Below are 7,535 nucleotides of genomic sequence, written 5' to 3' on the forward strand. Positions count from 1 at the left end.
TAGAAATGCAATCTGTGTTGAACTTGATACTGTGATGTAGCAGTTCCAAAGCATAGATGTAGTGATAGCAAAGACCAAGGTTTGAAAGCAGCACATGGTATAATAGTACAGATAAAATTTAAAGTAAACACATTCTATATTCTGCCACAGGGCCAATATCGGAATGAAGCATTTGGATTCCAGTAAGTGAACTCAGTCTTCAGGGGGATTAAATCATCAAACTCTTATCTTCATGGTCATAGTGCCTTGTAACAAGACTAGATAAATACAAACTATTAAGGACGGGGGAAGGATTAATATGCTATTCAGAAGTATATATAAAGAAAGAGAAAAATGTTAACATACCGTAATGCAGACTTTTTGTTGTGTAACCCTAAATGATAAGCTTGAGTAAAAACTAACATGACATTTCTTGTTTTTAATCTGTGCACTACTAGAAATTAGGCTGTTATCGTTGAAGAGTTAGTTTAGCTTTACTTGCTTTTCCTAAAAACCTTCCTATGTTTTACAGTGTCCTCAATAAATAAAAGTGCACTGCTCCATTTTGTATGTGTGGCAGAAACTCACAAGTGAGTATTCAGCTTCATTCCCTACCAACGCATACGCAGTCAGCATTTTGTGAGAGTGAAAGAGTGTGATTTGGGCATTTGAAGGTAGGGAACAAAGCCAAGTGCTTATTCTTGACTTTCTGGGGCAGCGCATCCAGTGGGTACTTCCTACCATTTTAGTATAAAATACTGTTGATTTCAGAAAGATCACAACCCTTTCTGTGGAAAGGGCCCCTTTTGACAGCAAACATAAAAAGTATTGAGAACTTGGTTTGCTCTACAAGACACATATTTTATGGCAAGACTGGAGAAGGAATGCTTTTCCACATTCTTTCCAAACCAATAACATAATTTTGTTTTAGGGCCCTTTCACATGGACGTGTCTGAGTACGGGCTCCGCTTTGCTCAGTGGGGATCGCTCCGTCTTTTCCAGCTGAGCAGGCAGATGACAAGTCGGTCTATGCACATTGTTCAGGGACCGACCTGTCAGAGCGCCGCTCTTCCCTATGGGGGATCGGATGAAGACGGATCGTAGAGTCCGTTTTCATCCAATCCGCCAGACGGATAAAAGATAGGGTTCTCATCCATCATACTTTAGCGGGTTGGATGTCAGCGGGCATGTCACCGATGACATGCGTGGCTCCATAAAGGTGCACGGAGCACCAGTTCAGGTCCGCCTAAAAAACTGACAGACGGACCCAAACAGTCCGCCTGTGTGAAAGGGGCCTTATTGACAATATTCGGATCATCTGAACTGCAGGTTTTACTAGGACTACAAAATGTCATCCTACAATAAGCCTGAAACTCATCTATTGACAAAAGGAAATACATTTCCTGGACACAAATATACAATTTAAAAACAATAGCTTAGCAATATCTGTAAACCGCAAGCTCATGGACAGACCAGCCTACCTCAGAGACAGCTTTTGCCACAAACACACAAAAAGCTCCATAATATACAGTCAGGCAGTATGTTACATGTGCATCTACTTTGTTAGTATGGTACAGTGCCTTTAAAACGTATCCATACCCCTTGAAATTTTCCACACTTTGTCATGTTACAAATAAAAACATAAATGTATTTTATTGGGATTTTATGTGATAGACCAACACAAAGTAGCAAATCATTGTGAAGTGGAAGGAAAATTATAAATAGTTTTCAATATTTGTTACAAATAAATATCTGAAAATTGACACTCCCACTACCATGCTTGATTGTAGACAAGACGCACTTGTCTTTGTACTCCACACCTGGTTGCTGCAACACACGCTTGACACCATCTGAACCAAATAAGTTTATCTTGGTCTCATCAGACCACAGGACATGGTTCCAGTAACCCATGTCCTTAGTCTGCTTGTCTTCAGCAAACTACGGGCTTTCTTGTGCATCATCTTTAGAAGATGCTTCCTTCTGGGACGACAGCGATGCAGGCCAATTTGATGCAGTGTGCAGCATTTGGTCTGGGCACTGACAGGCTGACCCCCCCCCACCCCTTCAACCTCTGCAACAATGCTGTCATTACTCATACGTCTATTTCCCAAACACAACCTATGGATATGACACTGAGCACGTGCACTCAGCTTCTTTGGTCAACCATGGCGAGGCCTGTTCTGAGTGGAACCTGTCCTGTTAAACATCTTTATGGTCTTGGCCACTATGCTGCAGCTCAGTTTCAGGGTCTTGGCAATCTTCTTATAGCCTAGGCCATATTTATGTATAGCAACAATTCTTTTTTTTTAGTGCCTCAGAGAGTTCTTTGCCATGAGGTGCCATGTTGAACTTCCATTGACCAGTATGAGAGACTGAGAGCGATAGCACCAAATTTAACACACCTGCTCCCCATTCACACCTGAGACCTTGCAACACTAATGAGTCACAGGACACCGGGAGCATAAAATTTGCTCATTGGGCCCAATTTGGACATTTATACTTAGGGGTGTACTCATTTTTGTTGCCAGCAGTTTAGACATTAATGGCTGTGTGTTGAGCTATTTTAAGGGGACAGAAAATGTACACTGTTATACAAGCTGTACACTCACTACTTTACATTGTAGCAAAGTGTCATTTCTTTAGTGTTGTCACATGAAAAGATATCATAAAATATTTGCAGAAATGTGATAGGTGTACTCACTTTTGTGAGATACTGTATGTTTTATTTAAATTTTTTTAAAACACTTTTTCACAGACTTGCACATAAGTGATTCCAGTTTGTAAATATTTTCATGATCTTATGTTAAATTAATAAGGTTAGAATATTGATCTCTGTACCTAGCTAATGTGTGTTAATGTATGCCTTGACTCTGGCTTCTCTAAACCTTTTTTACCTTCTGTCATTCATTATAAATGGTTTTCTTAATTTGAATACAAAACATTCCTTCTTCAGCAACATGCAGGTTATGCAATATCACAAGCACTCAACCTGACACAATAAAAATATGACTAACATATTAAAACTACATTTACTGTCATAGAAGAAATATTTTCAGTGCTGTTATAAAAAATTTCCTAACAAGAGCCTAGGTTCACACTGCTGCGAATTCAAAATCGCGGTAAAATGCACGATTTTACCGCGATTTCGTGGCTGCGATTTTGCCTCGATTTCGGCCGAAATTTAATGTAAATCGCAGCCCGAAATCGCAAAAAGTAGTACAGGAACTACTTTTTGAAATCGCAGATGCGGCGTCGCACTGATTAGGACAGTGCCATTGCTGACAATTGCCGCCGATTTGAGATGCGATTTGACATGTCAAATCGCATCTCAAATCGTTCCAAATCGTACCCAGTGTGAACCAGGGCTCAAAGAAACATAAAGGATGCACCAAAGACTGAGATTTGAACTGACTGGGGAACATGACTGAATTAGCAGAAGTGGATTCATACACCCTCATACAATACCCTTGATCACTTCAATCATTATATACCGTATTTATCGCGGTATAACGTGCTCCCGCGTATACCGCGCACCCCTAAAGATGCCCCGAATCCTGTGGAAAAAAAGTTTGTTTTGTACTAACAGTTTTGGTGTCTTGCGCGGCGTCCATCGGCGGCCTCGTCGGGACCGGCGTCCTTCTGCGGCTTTGGGTGTCCTCTTCGGCGGGTCCGGTGTCCTTCTGCGGCTTCGGGTGTCCTTCTGCGGCTTCGGGTGTCCTTCTGCGGCGGGTCCGGTGTCCTCATCGGCGGGTCCGGCGTCCTTCTGCGGCGTCCTCGCGTCCTCCCCGCTCGTTTCCCGCGCCGAGTTTGAATACTGCGCCGACATATTCAGAGCGCAGTACACTCGTGTATTGTCGGCAATGCTCGGCTACCCGCGCTGACGTCCTGTACGTCCAGGACGTGAGCGCGGAAGGAGCCGAGACTGCCTGACTATACCTGACTATACCATATACTATAAGTGTACTGCACTCGGTATATGTCGGCGCAGTATTCAAAACTCGGCGCGGGAAAGCGGGTATCGGCGTATACGGCGCACCCACGATTTTGCCCTGATTTTTAGGGAAAAAAAGTGTGCGGTATACGCCGATAAATATGGTATATGGCGAGCCATTCGCAGGCAAAGTTGGTTTAAAACACCCTAATCTGCCTTGGAGTATGTGTAGTCAAATGTATAACACAGCTTTATATATACAGGTGTATCTCTAAAAATTATAATATCATGAGATAGTTCATTTATTTCAGTAATTCAATTAAAAAAGCAAAACTTATATATTATATAGATTCATTGCACGCAGGGTGATATATTTCAAGCATTTATTTATTTTTATTTTAGCTTACAGCTAGTGAAAACCCCAACTTCGGTATCTCAGAAAATTAGAACATTGAGAAAAAGTTCAAATATGTAGACTCATGGTGTCACACTCTAATCACCAAATTAACTCAAAACACCTGTAAAGGTTTCCTGAGCCTTTAAATGGTCTCTCAGTCTGGTTCAGTAGGTTACACAATTATGGGAAAGACTGCTGACTTGACAGTTGTCCAGAAGACAGTCATTGAGTCGCAAAAGGTCATTGCTAAAGAAGCTGGCTTTTCACAGAGTGCTGTATCCAAGCATATATATGGAAAGTTGAGTGGAAGAAAAAGTGTGGTAGAAAAAGGTGCACAAACAACAGGGATAACTACAGCCTTGAGAGGATTGTGAAGCAAAGGCCATTCAAGAATTTGGGGGAGATTCTCAAGGAGTGGACTATGGCTGGTGTCAATGCTTCAAGAGCCACCACACACAGACGTATCCAGGACATGGGCTACAACTGTCGAATTTCTTGTGTCAAGACACTCCTGAACCAGAGACAATGTCAGAAGTGTCGAACCTGGGCTATGGAGAAAAAGGACTGGACCGTTGTTCAGTGGTCAAAAGTCCTCTTTTCAGATACATTTTGCATTTCATTTGGAAATCAAGGTCCCATAGTCTGGAGGAAGAGTGGAGAGGCACAGACTCCAAGGTCCAGTGTGAAGTTTCCACAGTCAGTGATGATTTGGGGAGCCATGTCATCTGCTGTTCATGGTCCACTGTGTTTAACAAGTCCAAGGTCAGCACAGCCCTCTACCAGGAAATTCAAGAGTACTTCATGCTTCCCTCTGGGAAATGCTTATGGAGATGCAAATTTTATTTTCCAGCAGGACTTGGCACCTGCTCACACTGCCAAAAGTACCAATACCTGGTTTAATGATCATGGTATCACTGTGCTTGATTGGCCAGCAAACTTGCCTGACCTAAACCCCATAGCGAATCTGTGGAGTATTATCAAGAGGACGATGAAAAACATCCTCCTGAGATGCTAAATTTGGGGTTTTCACTAGCTGTAAGCCATAATCATCAAAATTAAAAGAAAGTGTGTAACACATTTATATAAAATATATGAGTTTCACTTTTTTAATTGCATTACTGAAATAAATTAACTTTTTGATGATATTCATTTTTTTTTCTTTTTTACATGCACCTGTATAGTGGTTTATTTTGATAGTTTCACCATGTAATTCATATATAATATAGTATAAAATAAACCTATTGTTTACATTTAAAGGCCCTTTAATTTTGCAAATGTTATTCTGAAATACATTTTTATTGTCAGACCTGATGGATTCCATTAATTGGAAGTTTTCTGTTTGTTTAGGAACTATGTGCAATTTGCTTATTTGTTACTAGGAAAATCACTGTATATTAAAAACCTTGTTGCTGCCTCTTTATCCTTTAATCCATCTACGTCACTGTTTCAATTTACCAACCACATTTTCATAAATACAAACAGTTTCCCCAGTGAAAAAGAGAAATATTCTTCTTCTTTGATAAATGTGCCTTTGTAACCTTTTATTCGGCTGATTTGTTACATGGAGTAAGGGCTGCAAGGTTGTAACTAAGCCCTGGTAAGCACTTAGGGCCAGATTCACGTAGACTAGCGGCGGCGTAACGTATCGTAGATACATTACACCGCCGCAAGTTTTCATCGCAAGTGCCTGATTCACAAAGCACTTGCAATGAAAACCTACGCTGACGGCCTCCGGCGTAAGCCCGCGTAATTTAAATGGGCGTGTGTCATTTAAATTAGGCGCGCTCCCGCGCCGGACCTACTGCGCATGCTCCGTTTCAAAATTCCCGCCGTGCTTTGCGCAAACTGACGTAATTTTTTCGAACGGCGACGTGCGTAGCGCAATTCCGTATTCCCGGACGTCTTACGCAAACGACGTGAATTTTTACATTTTGACGCGGGAACGACGGCCATACTTTATACAGCACATACGTGTGCTGTGTAAAGTTAAGGCACCCAAAACGACGACTAACTTTGCGACGGGAAACTAGACTAGCAGCGACGTAGCGAACGCGAAAAACCGCTGTGGATCGCCGTAACTCCTAATTTGCATACCCGACGCTGGTTTACGACGCAAACTCCCCCCAGCGGCGGCCGCGGTATTGCATCTTAAGATCCGACAGTGTAAAACAATTACACCTGTCGGATCTTAGGGCTATCTATGCGTAACTGATTCTATGAATCAGTCGCATAGATACTCTGAGAGATACGACGGAGTATCTGAGATACTCCGTCGTATCTGAGATACTCCGTCGTATCTCGGCTGTGAATCTGGCCCTTAATGTTTTTGTTTTTTTTTCGTTCAACCCAGCGGGCTGAATAAAAAAAAACTGAAGAGCTTGGGAGCTGCCACTATACTGACTATCCAATGTTAGTACAGCAATCTCTCCTACTGACCTACTGTGTTCTGACTGGGGTATGGCAATCCCTACCCCCCCCCCCCCCCCATTAGCTGAGAGTACTGATCGGGTGGTGATCAGCAAAAGTTTTTTTGATCATGCCTCTTTGACAGAAGCCAGCTAGACCGGCTGCCATACACACCATCCGAATGTCGGCCAGTTTCTATTGAACCAGCCGCTGCTGCCCAACATTCGGCCCGCATGTACCGCCCTTAAAGTGGTAACACATTACGAGAAAGTCACGGAAAAACTCTGGGGACCTCACAGTGTTCTGTTACATGATGATTTATTCAAGAAACAACCACTGTTGCATATACTTTATATATAAATCTCAGGCAGCTCTACAAGATTACTAAAAATGCAATAAATATAATATATTGCAGTTGACATGGAAATGTATAGATAGGCAACTCCAATCCTCACATTGATTAGTGGTTCCTAATTAATAATAATTACTGCAGTAGTAAACAGACACAAAAGATACACCCTGCATCTTTCCAAATAACTGTTCTGCTTTATTATGACGCAATTGAAGGTTTTTATACACATGATTATGTAGGTATCACATTAATATTACAATTGTACTTTTATGGTAACAAGGGGTGTAACATGGGCAGACTAATTCTAATCAGGACTCGAAAGAATGCAAACATGTAATAAAAACATTGAGGTAGATTCAGGTAGCAATTACGCCTGCGTATCCATAGATACGCAGCGTAATTGCTAAGTAGCGCCGGCGTATCGACTTTCTGTATTCAGAAAGCTCGATACGCCGACTGTAGCCTAAGAT

The sequence above is a fragment of the Rana temporaria genome, chromosome 1 (genome assembly GCF_905171775.1).
Source record: "Rana temporaria chromosome 1, aRanTem1.1, whole genome shotgun sequence".
Classification (NCBI taxonomy): domain Eukaryota; kingdom Metazoa; phylum Chordata; class Amphibia; order Anura; family Ranidae; genus Rana; species Rana temporaria.